At 37.4% G+C, this 20275-nt stretch overlaps 1 protein-coding gene and 1 long non-coding RNA gene across 4 annotated transcripts in view; one reads left to right on the forward strand and one right to left on the reverse strand.

The window, feature by feature from the left end:
* The window catches only part of itfg2 (integrin alpha FG-GAP repeat containing 2), a 166140-nt gene extending 147759 nt beyond the window's left edge, over positions 1-18381 (forward strand). For all 3 annotated transcript variants that reach the window (XM_069903662.1, XM_069903663.1, XM_069903661.1), the window contains one exon: positions 17810-18381. The gene's annotated coding sequence lies outside the window, so the exon portion shown is untranslated. The remainder of the gene's footprint in view (positions 1-17809) is intronic.
* Positions 14252-20262, reverse strand: LOC138746001 (uncharacterized). The gene is made up of 3 exons (XR_011346649.1): positions 20174-20262; positions 17105-17227; positions 14252-14426 (listed from the first exon to the last, which is right to left on the reverse strand). It is a non-coding gene; the product is annotated as an uncharacterized lncRNA (long non-coding RNA).
* Between the last annotated feature and the right edge of the window lie 13 nt (positions 20263-20275).

The following is a 20275-nucleotide window of genomic DNA, read 5'->3' on the forward strand; positions in this document are numbered from 1 at the left end:
ACTCAAACTGCTTCCTAATTTATCCTTCAAGTAGGATCTCAATTGGTAATATGCCAGCGCTGTATCTTGAGTTATATTGTACTTATCTTTCATTTGTTCAAAGGATAAGAATCTATTTCCTGAAAAACAATTTTCTATTCTTTTAATCCCTTTTTTTTCCCCATTCTCTAAAGGAAAGGTTATCTATTGTAAAAGGGAGTAACTTGTTTTGCGTCAATATTAGTTTTGGTAATTGATAATTTGTTTTATTTCTTTCTACATGAATCTTCTTCCAAATATTGAGGAGAAGATGTAATACTGGAGAACTTCTATGTTTTACCACTTTTTCATCCCATTTATATAATATGTGTTCAGGTATCTTTTCCCCTATTTTATCTAATTCTAATCTCGTCCAGTCTGGCTTTTCCCTTGTTTGATAAAAATCTGATGGGTATCTTAATTGTGCGGCTCTATAATAATTTTTAAAGTTTGGCAGTTGTAAGCCTCCTTGTTTATACCATTCTGTTAATTTATCTAGTGCTATCCTTGGTTTCCCCCCTCTCCATAAAAATTTCCTTATTATTTTCTTTAACTCCTTGAAGAATTTTTCTGTCAGTTGTATTGGCAATGCCTGAAATAAGTATAATATCCTTGGAAAAATGTTCATTTTAATACAGTTTATCCTTCCTATTAGTGTTAATGGTAAATCTTTCCAATGCTCTAAATCGTCCTGTAATTTTTTTCATTAGTGGATAATAATTGAGTTTGTATAGTTGGCCGAGATTTTTGTTTATTTGTACACCTAGGTATCTTATTGCTTGCATTTGCCATCTAAATGGAGATTCCTTCTTAAATTTTGAGAAATCTGCATTATTCATAGGCATTGCTTCACTTTTATTTACGTTTATCTTGTAACCCGACACTTCTCCATATTCCTTCAATTTCTTATATAATTCTTTTATTGATAGTTCTGGTTCTGTTAAGTACACTATAACATCATCCGCAAATAGACTGATTTTATATTCCTTGTCTTTTATTTTTATTCCTTTTATATTATTATCTATTCTTATCAATTCTGCTAGTGGTTCTATAGCTAACACAAACAATAAAGGTGATAGTGGGCATCCCTGCCGTGTTGACCTGCTTAAGTTAAATTGCTTTGATACATGTCCATTTACTGTCACTTTCGCTAACGGTCCCTTATATAATGCTTTAATCCAATTAATATACTTCTCCGGTAAACTGAATTTTTGCAATACTTTGAACAAATAATTCCATTCTACTCTGTCAAAGGCCTTGTCTGCACTGTAGGTGCTTTATTTCCTTCTACTGCATGAATTAAGTTAATAAATTTATAAATATTGTCTGTTGTGCGTCTTTTTTTGATAAATCCAGTTTGGTCTTTATGTTTAGATCTTGTTCCCATTTTTGTTTGGGTTTACAGCTTGTTTCCTCGTTCTATTTCTCTTGCAGTTTGATGTACATGTTTGTTATAAGTCTTTTAATTATCATTGTGTCTGTAATCACATATTCAAGATTGCTTCCTTCTGGTAACCTCAGCCTGCTTCCCAATTTGTCCTTCAAGTAGATTTTCAGTTGGTGGTATGCAAACATTGTGCCATGAGTTATACCATATTTGCACTTCATTTGTTCAAAAGATAATAATTTATTTACCGAAAAACAATTTTCTATTCTTTTGATCCCTTTTCTCTCCCATTCTCTAAAGGAAAGGTTATCTATTGTGAATGGGATTAGTTGATTTTGCATCAATATCAACCTTGGTAGTTGATAATTTGTTTTATTCCTTTCTACGTGAATCCTCCTCCAAATGTTGAGCAGATGGTGCAGTACTGGTGAATTCCTATGTTGCACCAGCTTTTCATCCCACCTATACAGTATATGTTCAGGTACCTTCTCCCCTATTTTATCCAGCTCCAATCTGGTCCAATCTGGCTCTTCCCATGCCCGACAAAAATCCGATAGGTATCTTAATTGTGCTGCTCTACAACAATTCCAAAGGTTTGGTAGCTGCAAGCCCCCTGTCTGCACCATTCTCTTAATTTATCTAGGGCTATCCTTGGTTTCCCCCCCTTTCCATAAGAATTTCATTATTATTTTCTTTAGCTCCTTGAAGAATCCCTCTGCCAAGTGAACTGACAACGACTGGAAGACACCCACCTCAATGCAATCTACCCTTCCCATCAGCGCCAGTGGCAAATCTTTCCAATGCTCCAAGTCGTCTTGCACTTTCTTCATTAATGGCTGACAATTCCGTCTGTATAGATGGCCTAGATTACCATCCAGTTGTATACCTAGGTATCGGATTGCCCGCGCCCGCCATCCAAATGGTGACTCTTTCCCAAACCCTGTGAAATCCACATTATTCATTGGCATCGCCCCACCCCAACCTGCATTGATCCTGTACCCTGACACCCCTCCACACTTCTCCAACTTCCCATGTAATTCTCCCACTGACACCTCTGGTTCCGCCAAGCACACCATGACACCATCTGCAAACAGACTGATTTTATATTCCTTCTCTTTTATTTTTATCCCTCTTATTTTATTTTCTGTTCTTATCAGTTCTGCCAGTGGTTCTATAGCTAACACGAACAGTGAGGGAGATAGTGGACAACCCTGCCAAGTTGACCTGCTTAATTTAAATTGGTTTGATATATATCCATTTACTGTCACCTTCGCCAATGGTCCCTTAAATAATGCTTTAATCCAATTAATATATTTCTCTGATAGGTTGAACCTCTGTAGTACTTTGAATAAATAATTCCATTCTACTCTGTCAAAGGCTTTCTCTGCATCTAAGGCAAGCGCCACTGTTGGTGTCTTGTTTCCTTGTACTGCATGGATTAAGTTAATGAATTTACAGATATTGTCCGTTGTTCGTCGTTTCTTAATAAATCCAGTTTGATCTAGTTTTACTATTTTTGGTACACAGTCGGCCAATCTGTTTGCTAATAGTTTAGCTATTATATTATAAAATGAGTTAAGTAGAGATATTAGCCTATACGATACTGGTGTTAGTGGATCTTTCCCCGTCTTTGGTATTACTGTAATTATTGTTGTTTTGCATGATTCTGGCATGTTTTGTGTTTTTTCAATCTGGTTCATTACTTCCAGGAGAGGACAAATTAATAAGTCTTTAAATGTTTTATAGAATTCTATTGGGAGTCCGTCCTCTCCAGACGTTTTATTGTTCAGTAGTTTTTTAAAATATATCCTGTATTTCCTCTATTTCAAATGGTTTTATTAATTTATTTTGCTCCTCTTCTTGCAATTTCGGTAGTTCAATTTTAGCTAGAAACTCATCTATTTTGTCTTCTTTCCCTTCGTTCTCAGTTCGATATAATTGCTCGTAGAATTCTTTGAAGTTTTCATTGATCTCCGTTGGGTTATATGTAATTTGTTTGTCCTTTTTCCTTGATGCCAATACCGTTCTTTTAGTTTGTTCTGTCTTAAGTTGCCAAGCTAGTATTTTGTGCATTTTTTCTCCTAGCTTATAATACTTCTGCTTTATTTTCATTATGTTCTTCTCCACCTTGTACGTTTGTAGTGTTTCATATTTTATTTTTTTGTCCGCCAATTCTCTTTTTGTTGTATCTTCCCTTGTTGTTAATTCTTTTTCTGTACTTGCTCTTTCCCTTTCCAGCTGTTCTATTTCCCGAATGTAGTCCTTCTTCATCTTAGTTACATAACTTATTATCTGCCCTCTGATGAATGCTTTCATTGCATCCCATAGTATAAATTTATATTTCACTGATTCCGTATTTATTTCAAAGTACATTTTAATTTGTCACTCAATGAATTCTCTAAAATCCTGTCTTTTAAGTAGCATGGAGTTTAATCTCCATCTATTCATTCTCGGTGGGATGTCCTCCAGCTCTATTTCTATTAACAGGGGTGAGTGATCCGATAACAATCTAGCTTTATATTCCATTTTTCTAACTCTCCCATGGATGTGGGATGACAACAGGAACAGGTCTATCCTTGAGTATGTTTTGTGTCTACCCAAATAATATGAGTACTCCTTCTCCTTTGGGTGTTGTCTCCTCCATATATCCAAAAGTTGCATTCCCTGCATCGATTTAATGATAAATTTGGTTACTTTGTTCTTTCTGCTAGTTTTTTGTCCAGTTTTGTCCATCTTTGAGTCCAAATTAAGGTTAAAGTCCCCTCCTATCAGTATATTCCCCTGCGTATCTACAATCTTCAAAAAGATATCTTGCATAAATTTTTGATCCTCTTCATTAGGTGCATATACATTGAGCAAATTCCAAAATTCTGAATATATCTGACACTTTATCATTACATACCTCCCTGCTGGATCTATTATTTCCTCCTCTATTTTGAGTGGTACTTTTTTATTGATTAATATAGCTACTCCTCTGGCTTTTGAATTATATGATGCTGCCGTTACGTGCTCTACCCATCTCTCCTTAATTTATTATGTTCCACTTCAGTTAGATGTGTTTCCTGCATGAATGCTGTATCAATTTTTTCTTTCTTCAGTAAATTTAACAGCCTCTTCCTTTTGATTTGGTTATGTATTCTGTTAATATTTATAGTCATATAGTTCAACATGGCCATTTCATACTTTGTTTACCTCTCATTTCTGTTTCCTCATCACCACCTTTCCTCCTTATCCATTTCTGTTTTTTTTTGAACACACTGTAAGACAACACTTCTAAAACATAAAATATTTCCACTATTCCCACATCTAAAATTCCCTTAACCCCAAATGTCCCCCCCTTCTCTGAGTTGCCCCTTGTCCCTTGCCGGGCAACCACAACTCCCCTCTCCATTTGGATTGCGAACCTGCTCGCAAGCGTCAACTGATTTCACAATGACTGTTATTCTCTCCCACCCAACCCCCCCAGAAAAGACTTTCAGCTTCACATATAACAAAGCTCACTCTCTTAATTCCCCTTTACTTCCTTTCTTTCCTTTCTTCCCCTTCTTAGTTCTTACTTGTACATTATTTTTCTTCTTTATATGAAGTTTGTCGTCATTCTTCTTCTTGTTACATCTCTTCATCTTGTAATTTGCCAGTTGAAGCAATATTGTGAATTTCCTATTGGTATAACGCTGTATCGGTTTATTTGTAGATTTTGTCACTTGGATATTCCCTTGGCTGATTGAACATTGATGAAATATTTCATAGTTGATCGCAATTAACATTATTAGCAAGAAGCAGCTATTCGACTGCATGCTTGATTACTGCCACTTTAAAATACGAACGTGAAGAGTGCTTGAGCAAGAACTGAAGGTTCCAGGGAAGAAGATTCAACCACACAAACAATGGTGAGGAGAAAGAATGGGAGGAATTATGGATTGAAATCCAATGGACAATGCAGAGAAAAACTCCAGGGGAGAAAAAAACAAAAGTTTGCTGTCAGTATGGAGGGCATGTTTTCAGTCCCAGATCAACTCCCTGAAAGAACGCATCAAATGAACACCAGTAGCTTTGAGCCAACTAATTTTGAAGTATCCCACTGTGTGAATCCTGAAGTTTGTGAAAAGTCTGGAAATACATGCACTCAAAACCCACTGAATCTAACAAAGGTGGGCAAGCTTAAGAAAAGAAAGCACAGAGCAAACAAAAGGAAAAAATCACAGGATAATGAAAAGAACCATGAGGTGGCCAGTCTTACTATTGCAGGGCAGAGGCCATTGAATCTCTGTGTTCTCCCTTCCAACACAACCTCAACTGCAAACCTGCCCAATCAACACATTCAGAGAAGGAAAATGAAGTTGAGAGCCCAAAGCAAATGGCAGGGTGAAGACATCCTGAGGAAAAGAGATTCAGTGCCAACTGACAGTCATTTAGAAAATTCAAACAATAGTGTAATACAGAAATGGATTTTTCAAAAGAATGAGATACTAAAAAAAGCAAGAGAGGCAAAGAGGAAGCAGAATGGCTTGGAGAAAGCAGCACATAAAAGGCGAGAAATTGATCAGCAGAAGAAGCAAAAGGAATCTGAAGAAAAGGTAAAAATGTGGATGATGAAGAAGGGCACAATCAGAACACAGAAAATTAACAACTGTACATTTTCACTTGATGCTAATGCAAGTGCTCAGAAACAAAAGACATCCTCAGGTGTAATAGATAAGTCCAGAAAATCAGGTTGTCAAAGTTCAAGTACAACATTAAAGAGTGAAAGACAAGTAACAGGTGAAAAGTTGGAGGTAAAACAGAAAAGTATCTTTGTTCTTGGTTCAGGTAAATCCAAATCTAGGGCCCTGTCTTCAAAAGATCAAATGGTGAGTTTGTGCAAAATGATGTCAACATTGGTTCATGGTTCACAGAGTGGCAGCCTTGTAACCCAGAAGTCAAATAGAAAGTCCCTGCAAAAGAATAAATCAGTGCATCAAGAATTCAATGAAAAGACACTTTCAACACCTTTTAAAATGGCAAAGAAAAGCTTAATGTGTTTGAAGAACTCATCTCAGGTCAAAGAACAGGACTCTAAGAACAAAAGAGGGAAACATCTTCTGTACCAACTGCAGTTCCATGAAAGTCTTTCGAGAAAACCTGAGGAATTCCAGCAAATTCAAGTAAAAATGGAGGAAAAGGGAACTAAACTTGACAAACCTCTTCAACCAAAATTCTCGAAAGAACAAACTCCACATGTAATGATCAATAAGAAGGCTGTCACCATGGTTAATGAAACAAATATGTCATCTAACACTGTGTCTAATTTTGCTGATGTAATTCCAAATTCAAAAAGGCTTCAGGAATCTATGGTGACTCCAGCTGTAAAGAATTGGTTTGTGCACAGATTGGAAGAGAATACAATGTACAGGGTGGATAGTAAATTATCAGTACAAGATGACAACTTCACACAAGGAGATTAACATTACAGATCTTCTATGTACAGAAAATCATTTAAATCAGCTGAAAAAAGATTAATAGCCCTGAAACAAAGTCACATCTTCTGACATAAGGAGGCTAGTGAAAGTTAAAGTTGAGAGAAAACATTGTCGGTCTCTTGTGTGAAATTTCCTCCATTTTCAGATTTATGGGGTGTTGTGTTCAGAATAGGTTTGATAGGTTCAAAGAGAATTAAAGCTGGACATGTGTTATTAATAAATGGTATTTTCTCTCTCTCTCTCTTTCACACACACTACTCAAATAAATGAGGATTAAATTTCCATAGTACCCACCATCCACAGACACAGTACACCACGTAAATAATTGACTATATGCACATGAACCTGATCTCTAATGCCGCTGCTGCTCAAGATCCAGGACTGGCCTGCCGCAGTCAGCCTTTCAGAGCTTCCTGTGGCTTGCAGCCTGGAGTTCAGCAATGGTCACAACTAACGAGTGCATAGACGGCAATTATACACAAATCAGTACACATCAAATGCAAATAAATCACTGCTAAACATTCTCAACTCTTGATTGGGAATACAATGGTTAAACACACAGTAACTGCCAACTCTCTCTCTAGCAGGCAGAGCATACTAATAAACAGTTTTCTTTCTTTCTTCTTCTTTGGCTTGGCTTCGCGGATGAAGATTTATGGAGGGGTATGTCCACGTCTGCTGCAGGCTCATTGGTGACTGACAAGTCCGATGCGGGACAGGCAGGCACGGTTGCAGCGATTGCAAGGGAAAATTGGTTGGTTAAGGTTGGGTGTTGGGTTTTTCCCCTTTTGTAAGTGAGGTGGGCTCTGCGGTCTTCTTCAAAGGAGGTTGCTGCCCGCTGAACTTTGAGGTGCCAAGATGCACGGTTGGAGGCGATATCAGCCCACTGGTGGTGGACAATGTGGCAGGCATCAAGAGATTTCTTTAAGTAGTCTTTGTACCTCTTCTTTGGTGCACCTCTGTCTCGGTGGCCAGTGGAGAGCTCGCCATATAACACGATCTTGGGAAGGCGATGGTCCTCCATTCTGGAGACGTGACCCACCCAGCACAGTTGGGTCTTCAGCAGCGTGGATTCGATGCTTGCGGACTCTGCCAGCTCGAGTACTTCGATGTTGGTGATGAAGTCACTCCAATGAATACATTACAAATCACAAGTAGATGAAATGAACCTTGCCTTACAGCATCACCCAAGGCTCAGAATCTAGGAGAGGCCTGTTGCAGTCTGTCCTCTAGAGCTGCTTGTGGCCTGCAGTTCAATGATGGATTCCATGCAGCAACAAGAGCAGAGAGAGACAAAAACAAAACTCCATGTGCTGCTTTTTCAATGCAAGGCCTGCGAGGACCAATTGCCCATAAGCCTCACCTGTGGGCAGATCTAATCCTTGATTGGCAGGTGAAGTCTCTTCCAATCTTGGGCTTGCCAGAAAGGTCACATGACCCTCCACAATATATGGGGTAAGGAGGAGGTAAAACAATTCACTTTCATGTGGAGGATTACCAGCAGTATCTTAGTTTTTCACTGAGAGAACTCACAATGTTTGAGCATCACGCCTCTGATCAAAGAACTGCATTAGCTCTATGTGTGATTAGGTTAGTCTCATAGATTCAAACAGTTTTTTTTAAAAATAGGTTAAACTAAAGGACTGATTGAGAAGCAGAGCAGGAAGAACTAAAGGTAATCAACAAAAGAAGCAAAGGTGATATGAGAGAAATCTTATTTAACCCAGTGAATAATTTCCATTTGGAAAGAATGGCAGAAGCAAACTCAATTATGGTACGAAAATAGGAATTAGATAACTGATTGAGAGAAAACAAGGCTTTGGATTAAGAGTTGAGGACACAAAGGGCCAAACTGCCAATGTCTGAGCATTTACGATTCCAGGGAATTATTTTTAATTGTTCCAGGTAATAGTATATCTTAGCGATTAATTAATATTACATACAGAAATAAACTCTGTTACTTCCCAAATAATATTCAGTGAATTATTTTAAACTGTGCTGAATGATAGACTGGATAATATTATGCTATTGAAATGCAGTTTTCTTGGGAACTAAAAATGAAAGCTCGTAGTTCAGGATGGTTAGGGAAATGAGACATAGTTATCTTGTATCCCAATCTCACAAGTAAGTGCTTTACATCTACCAAAGTTATTTTGCAATGCAGGAAAAGCAACACACAACTTGTCCACAGCAAGGTTTTGGAGAGCAGTACTTTGATACTATTGAATGACACACAATGCTGCAGAAACTCAGCAGGTCAAACAGTCCTTTATATAGCAAAGATAAAGATACATAACCAATGTTTTACCTTTGCTACATAAAGGACACTGTTTGGCCTGCTGAGCTTCTCCAGCATAGTGTGTTTTTACTTCAACCTCGATGTCCACAGATTTTCATCTTTTACTATTGAATGACTCTCTTTAGCTTCTTGTTAGGGCAGGAAAAAGTTGAAGCATATCATGCATATTACATTTTAAATTTAATTCTGTGTGACAATAAAAGGTATCTTTGAATGAAGAATAGGTGTTGCCCAGGAAGCAAGACTAACTCCATGATCATCTTTTAAGTAGTATAAAGGCATCTTTTACCAGCAACTAAGGGGGAAGACAGAGTCTTAGTTTAAAATACGATACCAAAAGCAGTGCATCGTTCTCTCAAGTTTAAACTTGTGTGCTAGCTGAGATTTTTGTACTGACGACTCAGGAGAGAGACTTGAACCCACAACTTTCTGCTGCTGAGCCAAAGGAATGGCTTTAGTTGAGATAGACTCTCTTTTCTATTTGCATTGTCTGTTGGATTTGGTGAGAATTTGACATTTAAAAGAGAATATGTTTTTTTATTAGAAAAAGGCAGTTAATTATTAAAATTATAATGTAGCTATCTCCTGAAGGGACAGAATCAGATCAAGCAGAAATTCTGGCTTCCAGCTGTTCGGAGAAAGGGCGGAGAATGGACAGCCTCCTGATGGAAAGCTAGTATCAGGATGGTTATGTATCTGGTGGCACCAGAAGAAATCATAGTATCTTTACATCATTTCATTAGGATTAACAGTTTCATAATGGTTTTAGACTCTTCAACCCATTAGATTCTTTTTCAGTTGAAGCAATTGTTTGCCATGAAACATTTATGATGTTTCTATACCCTGATGATAACTATCCTCTGATTCATTTAAGATTTATTAAAAATTTCAGATTTCCAGTATTTTTTATCTGCGGCTTCACCACTTGGTTTATAGAGATAAATATCAGGCTAAAACCAGATGGTCATGGAATGCTCAGGAGTGATTTGTCCTAAGGTACAGCTGTGAGTGAATGTACAACCTGAGTTATGACGGTTTTGTGGGTTCTTGCCCTTCTTCCTTTCATTCATGAAGGCGGTGGGAACAGATGAAAAGATCCATTGGCTATGCTTTGCAAGGAGCAGCAACTCCCAAAAGTGCAAAGCGTAACCATATAACCATATAACTGTTTACAGCACGGAAACAGGCCATGTCGGTCCTTCAAGTCCGTACCGGTTCACTTGAACAACTCCACTAGCTCCTCCGCAAAAATATATGGGTTGGGTCAACATTGAGGGCTGAAGGGACTGAACTGTGCTGTAGTGTTCTATATTCTAATTCTGTAATTTAAAAAAATTAAGTAAATATAAAATAGAAAATGCAAGATTATCAGTGAACTAATTGATGAATAATTATTTTCTGATACTAATATAAACACAAAATAAACCCAAAGTAGACCAGGTCATTCAACCATAAAATCACCAGTTTTATATCAGCTAGGATGAAAGTAGGTGTACATCGTAATTTATTAATCTCATTTCAAAAATATAAGTATTTAAGTACTGTTTGTTTTGCCTGCATTACTGCATCCAATAACTACTTTTTAGGCAACTTGATCCATTCCAAACTATGAATTTAAAGCACACATTTAGTGGCTCTCATGCATAATTTGCCAGATTTGCACCACTCATCGACATTTGTAGTGTTGGTACAGTTATTTGATAGTTAGAAATTAAATTACAGAAGCTTGCAGAAATGAGTGACTTCAGCAATACGTTTTCTTCTCTAATTGTCAATAATGAATGTTTGAAAATTCAGATAAAGGGTAGAGACTGTACAACCTTCTGATGGAAACAATTTCAGGATGCTTTCATTGCAACATTGATCCACATAATATAACAATGCAAGAAAATCCTAATGTTCTATGTTCCTGTTTGTCATCTTCCATGGGGAAATAATAAACTGTGATGCTTCACAGTGAGTACAGTTAGTGAACTTAGAGGACAGTGTTCCAAGCATACTGACAGAGGTGCTGATGTCCATGGTTGCCTAGCACCAGTTTGGAAAGATCCAGGCTTCAAAGCCATGGTGACCTTCCCCGCTATAGCTGGTGCAGTGATAACTTTGATGTGGGGCTTCAATTCTTATGTAATGGATTCCTATTCTCACAAGGCCTTTTTATGGTATATCCCTGCATTAAAGCCGCCTCAATGAAAAAAGGTGAATTTAGCTTTTTATGGAGAAAACCTATGAGGCTGATCCGATCCAGCATTGCCTTCATAGGCCAGCGTCGGGAGCTGTCTTGCGGAGCTGAGGAAGGCGGGGTGAGTGGTGCATCAGCCCGTTGCCGTGACATCATCCATATGTGGCAGCAATTGAAAAATTAATATAGACATTCCCTCCCACCCAAAAGAACAAAAATTTTAGCCATCACTAATATGAATAGAGCAATAATGTCATTAATGTATGTAAAAAGTATCTGAACACACTGAGTGCTTTAAAATTTACGCCCCTGGGTTGTGCGGCTGATGACATCATCAGCCCACACCATTGCAGCCACTTTCAGCGGCATTTCCTTCATGGAGGAGGTGGAGAGAGCTTCTCCACCTCTGAGCGTAACCCCCAGGCGGATTGGTGTTCATCTGCCCTCAGAGCTTTCTTGAAGGTAAGTGAAATGATATAAAGGCAGAAAATATTTGCCTTTACATTTGATTTTTCCCCCCCCCACTATAAAAAAGCCTACAGAGACACACAACTACCTAAAAGAGGACTCCTCAGTGATGGCCAGCACGCTGAGCAGATTACTTGTTTACTGTGTACTGTGGCCTCGGGCATTTTGCAGCCCATGTCATTGTTTATGGTGCCAGAACTCATTCTTACCTTGTACACTCATGATCAATAATCCCATACAATGAAATTTACATGAACAGTTCTGAATCAAATGCTCCAAATTGCAAAAGCATTTAACTGCCAAAATGCAGTAAAGGCAGCCAAATACACAAGTAATTCAATGGAGGGACAATTATTGTACATATTTGTGTAATAGTCAAATCTTGAGTTCACCGGTGCAGTCATCGGTCATCTGAGGAAAAGACTGAATGAAAATCAAACACAAGTTCATTGCTTACCAGTGTTATGACCTAGATCAGCAACAATAGAAATTCACCAAGACAACGGTATCTTCAAAACAATAATTTTAATTAATAACTATTATTAATATAAAATCTTACTTAACCCCACTAAACATAAGTATGTGTGTGTGGGGTAAATCCCCAAACCATTACAGTTCAGGCATAATTCTGAAGAGATGATTTTAAAGTTCAATCTCAGAAATCTTTTGTGTTGAAACTCAGTAATTAAAACTGCCATTCAAAAGTCCTCAAACTCACAAATTCTTTGTAGATTTGTTTTCAGAGAAATGTTTCTTCATATGAATGTTTTTCTACAAATCCTTCTCTCTTAAATGGAGGTTTCAGAATCTGTGTTTCACACGATGATTTCACAAACTCAGGCATGGGTCATTACAAATGGACACAGTAGAACTGCCCTCCTTTCACGAAAAGTCAGTGAAGTGGCTCTTCTTCTTTGCCACTGATTTTGTACATCTCCCATGAGGAGAACACCACAAAAGGACCTCCTTCACTGAAGGCTACAGCATTTCTCTCTTCAGATGAAACATAGTTCAATATTAAATATGTCTCCTTGAAGTGTCTTTAATCACATGACATGACATCATTTGATTTTATTTGAAGTTTCTCTCTTCCAAAAGTTTACGAGAAAATGCTTCCGTGCTGTTGGCTCAGCTAACCAACAGATGACTTTCTTGGGTTTCAATGGACAATCATTTCATCTCTATGGTTGTCTACACTGTTTCATTTGAACAATGATACAAGCTGGCTTACAGCTGGACATAGGAGACACAGCGTCTCTCTTAAAATGGATTTTGTGTGTAATTGTCTTTGTGTGTGTTCTTGTCCAACTCACAAAATAACTTTACTAAAATAATGTTATAACTAAAGATTAATAATAGCACAATTCTGTCACACCAGGCAGCAGTGATCTTTGCCCTCCTGCATGTCTGTGAAATGTGGACTATCTCTTGCAAGTACCTTAAAGCTCTACATCAGCTTTATGCAAAATATTCTCACCCACTGGCAAATAATTAAACCGACATCAACATTCACTCCCAGAACTGAGCCACAATTGAAGTTTGGTTCTGATGGGCAGATACATTGTTTGCAAGGCCACTATCAGACTCTAGAACCAATCTCTGCAGATGCACAGTGGAAATGATTGAAGGATGTTTTCAAAGCTCCCTCCAATAATAGAAGGTAATAGGGTGGAAGAATTAGTCAGGAGTTGAGGGGAGGGGAGGAAGCTGAAGAGCAGTGGGATTTGGAACTTATCTCTTGAGTGAAGACATGACCATTGATTTAGATATGGGAATATGGAAATGAGTAGATTTGCTTTTTCATTTCAGCCTAGGCAGACTTACTTCTGAACACTACATTTCTCTGTTTTGTAATGAGTATTGTTTCTACTTTCAGTCACATAATTGATCTTGTGCCTCATTTTAAAATTTGAAAAGCTAGTACAATTTCTACCCAGAATTTTTCCTAACACAAATATGTCATCAGGAGGACCATTAATATTTAACATACAAGGAAGAGTTCACAAAGGTTTTCCTGGAATATCCTGTCTTTTAGTCTTGGGCCCAATAAATTTCATTAAAAAATAATTCATGCATTTTTTATATCTATAGATTTTAGGTTTGTTTTTTAATGACATTGAATTCCTTATAATTTTGCAGAACATCAAGTTCTTTGAAGGAAATAATTTGCTCTATTAGAAATCCAAGTTTGGAACTGTGGTTTAGTTAAAACCCCATTCACATCAATATAATAAAAATTATCCACCTGTGGATCAATAACAAAAGCTATTTCAATGGGGAAAAAAAATCTAATTTACACATTCAGGAGCATGATAAAATATGTTTAGTGCACATTGTATTAATTTAGTTTCATTCTTCTAGTATAATTCCAAGTTCCTTAATTATTTCCTGTGAATAATTTATTGTAGAAAAGTACAAAAGGGACAAGTTACCATAGGTACCAGTAAACAAAGAATCATTTTATTTCCTACATTGCTGATTTCAGGCACCAAGTTGAGTATTACACAGGAAAATAATTTCTACAGCAGCTTCCCACTACTCAGTATTGTGGATTTTGTCTTGGAGCCCTTTCCATTGGGACTTTTACAGCATTGCTGAATTTTGGAAAGATGCCTGTAAGAAAGAAACACATTTTAATGCAAGTTTTTCTTTAGAATTTAGTAGTGTTACATATGGACCAAGAGACAGATAAGAAAATGTTGCAACTCTACAAAGCCAACTGTCTCAAGAAACCAGAACAATAGGGAAGGGGAAGGGGTTGAGGGAAAGGGGAAGCCAAAGTATTTTCTTCAGCTACTTTCTGCCACTTCTTTAGATTTATTATAGATATCTGGCATCATAAAATGCATAAAATACACCTGAAAGATGTCAATAAAGTGCCATATTTCTAAGCATTTCAAAATCTCATGGACGATATTAACTGGAAACATACCAGAGTGATGGTCTAGAACCATAGAAGGCTATAGCACAGAAACAGACCCTTCGCCTTTCTAGACTATTTTTCTGCCTGACCTGCACCCAGACCGTATCCCTCCATACCTCTCCTGTCCAGGTATTTAAATGTCAAAATTGAGCCTGCATTTACCAATTTAGCTGGCAATTTGTTCGGCATTTCCACCACTCTCTGCAAGAAATTCTCCCTAATGTTCCCTTTAAACTTTTCCTCTTTCATCCATGTTCTCTAGTTTTGTCTCACCTAACCTCAGTGGATAAAGCCTGCTTGCATTGATTCTGTCTGTACCCATCAGAATTGTGATACAGTCCTAACCTACTTAGCCTTGCCCTGTAACTCCGTTCAAGTCTTGGCAACATCTTTGTAAATCTCCTCTGCACTTTTTCAATCTATTGCTATCCTTCCTGTGGTTAGGTGTCCAAAACTGCACACAATACTCAAAATTTGGCCTTACTGTTGTTTTATACAACATCAACATAGCATCCCAATTCGTATATTCAAAACTTTGATTTATGAAAGCCAGAAACTCTTTTTACAACCCTATCTAGCTGTGAGGTGACTTTGAGGGAACTTGATATCTGTTTTCCCAGATCCCTCTGTTCTACCATACTCCTCAGTGACCTACCATTTCTTGGTTTGTCCTTCCAAAATGCAACACCTCACCCTTGTCGGCATTAAATTCCAGCTGCCATTCTTCAGCACATTTTTCCAGTGGATCCAGATCCCTCTACAAGCTTTCAAAGCCTTCCTCACTGTCCACAACATTTCCACTCTTTGTGTCATCTGCAAACTTGCTGATCCAATTAACCACATTAACAGTTAATTTCTCAGAAATTCAAATGATATTAGATTTCATTCTGAATTGTCTTAGTATGTGCAATTAGTGCCCTGCTTTGTTAGAATGCTAAGTTACTCAGTTTCATCAGTATCACTCTCTCTCATAGGCAGGGGGAAAAAATGATTAAATTATATATCTTGGAATGCCTGAGATGGATTTTTCCTTTCTTGGTCAAAAGCAGAAGTATCTTTCTTATTCTTTATCCTTTTTAAGGACCACAGCTATCACAGATAATGGAATCCAATCTCTGCAAATGCAAAAATGTGCAATTTCAAGCTACAAAAAAAACAGATGAAATAATAATAAATTTTACTCGTGGATTTCTCAGCCACAAAATGTTTTAATTAACAAAATATATAGGCATAAAACATAACTTTAAACAGTGGAAAATAATCAATGTTGAGCAGGACCTTAGGTATATTGATTCATAAAATGGAAGCAATTAGGAAGACAAATTGTATGTTGGTCTTAATTTCAAGGTCATCGGGTTATGTGTCAAATAGTCTTGTCCAAAAATCTACAAAGCTTTGGTGAAACTCACACTATGACTGTGTATGTAGTTCTTGTCAGTGTGCATGCATGTTCCAAGTGTGGATTTCACCAGAGAATAGTAAATTCATTGATTTATAAATTGATAGTGTTACCTTAATTTAATTTTTTAGATTTAATTTAGACAAGCAGCATGGTAACAGAGCCTATCAGCCCACAATCCGGTGCCACCCAATTGCACCCAATTGACCTACAATCCCATTACATTTTTGGGGGTGGGAGGAAACCGAAGCATCTTATGAAGAGAGGTTGTGTGGGATTGGTCTGTAGTCACTGATGTTAGAATTAAGGAAATCTCATTGAAACGTCTTGTGTACGGATATCAGTCATGGATTTTTTTTTCCATTGGAAGTCATATGGTACTGGTTACTTGGCAACACTTGAAATGGCAGCCGGAAAGATTGCCAGGGCCACAATTTAGGGATTCCTGCTGTTTCTTCTCCAAAGGAAAAGAGTTGGTGCTGAAAATGTATTACAGTGTTAAAGTAGGGGGCCCAGCTGCAGTATAAATGGTTAGAGATTTAGCATTGAGATGAGAGAAGATCTTTATTCAGAGTGATATGTTTTTGGATTTTTTTTTAACCCGAGGGCTTCAAGTGTTGAATTAAATTAAGGTAACATTATCAATTTATAAATCAATGAATTTACTATACTCTGGTGAAATCCACACTTAGAACATGTGTGTACACTGACAAGAACTACATACACAGTCATGGTGTGAGTTTCACCAAAGCGTTGTAGATTTTTGGACAAGACTATTTGACACATAACCCGATGACCTTGAAATTAAGGCCAACATACGTCTTCCTAATTGCTTCCATTTTATGAATCAACATACCTAAGGTCCTGCTCAACATCAATTATTTTCCACTGTTTAAATCAAGATAATTAGATTTTGAATGCAAAGAGTCCAGGATATTGAGCAGGAAAGTAAATCTAAGACACACAAACCCCCATAATATTGAACAGGAAATTGGAGTGATGGGCAACTTGGCCTTCCTCTGGCTGTTAAATTCAATGATTCTGAATGTCACAGAAGAATTGTTGTTCAGTTGACCACACAAAGGCTAAAATCTACAAGAGAGAAAATGTTTTTTTAAAAATAGGCGACCATAATTTAACTCACCATTTCATGTTTTCTGGTGGGATTATATTCCCATGGTTGTCAATTGGGGGCACTCTGCTCTCACTCTTTATCTTTAGTTTCCCATAATGCTTCTGCTCTTTTTCCAACAAAGTAATTACTTTTTTCTTCCACTGTAAATCAATATACAGGTTACTACAGGAAAGGAATTGTAACCAAGTGTTTTCTCTCATTCTTGAAGGGAGTGGAATGGATATTGGATACAGTGAAGTTATCCATTTAGGAAAACGTTCTTGGTCTATATTACCATGATGTTCAAGATTTTGGGAGACATAATATCTCCAGATGTTACTGTTGAACTCTCTGTCTGACCTGTTAGGGAAGATGGGTGCAAACCTTCCAACGTCTAGCCAACCTTGATAGCTTGGTGAGGAACATTTGCACTGCAGAGATGCATTTAACCTCTGGTCGAATTCAGATATCACATCTTTGGGTGGAGATGATTGAAATGCAAGTCTTTGATCTGCCCTGGGGTAAAATCCAGTTAATTTTTCATGCTTATCTTCCAACAGATTTTCTTTCTCTGCTCGTGTAAGCAGTTTTGAGGCTGACGTAAAATGACTGACTGGTGACTCCCAGGAGGGTTGGATCTGTAAGATTTGTAAGGTACTCTGGTCAGTGGGATAAAGGATTTCAGTGACAAATGCCTGGAAGCTTGGGTCATGCTTTCTAGGCAGAGGGTCTCCGAGAAAGAATCCTAATATGCCTTGGCTTTCCCAATTCAGAAAAGAAAAAAAAACCACATCCTGAACAGCTACATAAACCGAACAAAATGCAAGAAAATTCCCTTTTCATATGGAATAATCAGAGCCACAAAAGGATGAGAAGCGTGGGGGTGGGGGGCAGTCATCATATTTCAAGATTTTAGAACACTTTTTTCCAGTTTCCCTTGTGATGATCATCGTGGATCCTCTTGTATTGATTGCAGCAGACCCTGTGCAAAATGGTGGTCAAACAATTGTACCCACTATATTGGTCCAACGTACTGACCCAGGAACGATGAAGGAATGAAGATGCTGAGGCACTGAAGGGTCAGGAGGCAAGCCACTCTTTACTATCTCAATAAAGACCAGTTCAGTCAAAATTCCTCTAAGTGGTCTCAGAACAGATTCCATGAAGATCCATTAACTAACTTACCACAGAATGTGATGAATAGAAAGCAGATGATTCCTAAAACAAGCCTAACAATAATCCATCCTCTGTGAAAATGTGCAAAATTCTTTCCCTTCAATACATTCCCTTGCAAGGCCAGCCAGCAGATCATTTGAAGGAATGATCAAATTTAATGGATAACAACCGAGCCTTCTTCTTATTTTCTGAACTTTAACCCTTACTGAAAATAAAATTATTTCCAACTTTTTCAAGATTCGATTAAAAATAATGAAGCAGAGTTCTCTTTAACCTGGCACCAAGTTAAAACTTTCCCCATGTCAAGACTGAATAACCCTCCATATAATTTGATGTATATATCTTAATGATGCAACTACCTTAAATGATGTTAATATTTTTGTACAATTGCAAATTCATAAGATTTAACAACATGGTTATTTGCATTTATCTAAAGAACCTCAATTTTATTCAATACAGACACAAAATGCAAAAGGAGATCAGTCTACCCACTGTGCCAGTACTGACTGAGAGCTTTCGAGTTCCATTCCTCTTTATCACCATAAACCTGCAATTTTATCCTGCATATCTTTAACCAATCTCCTTCCACTTCACTTTCATGTATTGCATTGCAGATGTTAAAAAAATCTGTGCAAAAAATGTTTTATTTCATGTTATCTCTTGTTCTTTTACCAGTTGTCAAATATCTCTATTTGCTAGTCCTTCTTCCACTAGAAAAAGTATCCTTTATTTACCCTTGAACACTATTATTAAATTTCACTTTCATAAGGAGAATGATTCACATATCTTCAATCTCTTCATTTAATTGAAGTTCATCATTCCTGGTATCAGTTCAATAAATCGATTCTGGACCTTTACCAAAGCTTTGAGATCTTTCTTAAAGTATAGTATCTGGAATTACCAGAATACTCCCAGAGAACTCATGACTTCAACAGGTTCACAATAATTTTTTTTTTACTGCCTACATCTCTTTAAGAAACCAAAGATCCCATGTGTGGTTTAAAAAAAATCTTTGCCTTTAAAAAAGTCATCACAAACCTTTGGGTTTCTGTCTCCTTAGTTTAAATTCTTGCTCCCCTCACTTTCCAACAAAATAAATCACTTCACCTTTTTTTCCAATGCTTTTATTTTCCCATTTACTGATAACCACTGCTTGTTTTCTCTGTAGCCTACTAGCATTCTCCATTCTGGAATACATCATAACCTTTCACATCTTTAACTGTTAAGAACAAGAGAGACTTCGACCAAAGGACTGAACAAGTCTGACCAAGGGAAATTAACCAAGAGCAACCTTAGAAAATAAACATCAAGCATAACAATATAGGGTGTATTTGTGCAGATGCTCCACCATGTGCTATCTGTCCATTGTTTGCACCAAGATACATAGCCCTCCATATGCTGTCACTATTTACACTAGGCACAAAGACTGCCATATCCTGGCTACTGTTCACACTAGGCATAAACACCATCATACATTGCCCACTGTTTACACCAACATGCTCCACCATATATTGCTACAGTTTACACTAGGGTACATACATCATCATACACTGTCATTGTTTACACTGGTATATATTGTCTGTTTAATTAGTAAGACGCATTCTATTTGCTCTGAACTGGATTTCATTCTTGGGGATAGTGGTTTTAATTGGAGCCCATTTAAGATTACAACGTTATTCTCCAAGGTTTGGGTCCAGTATTTCTGCAAGATCATGAAAAATTCTTCAATTCTGTAGAAAAGAAATTACCATGCAATTTTGAAAGCATGTATAAGGATTCTCTTTTGGTTGTTTTCCCTTCTCTCGCTTATTCCACCACAGGCTGCTTTCATTTCCTCTCAACATAACTCA

Source organism: Narcine bancroftii, chromosome 11, assembly GCF_036971445.1.
Source record: "Narcine bancroftii isolate sNarBan1 chromosome 11, sNarBan1.hap1, whole genome shotgun sequence".
NCBI classification, from domain to species: Eukaryota; Metazoa; Chordata; class Chondrichthyes; order Torpediniformes; family Narcinidae; genus Narcine; species Narcine bancroftii.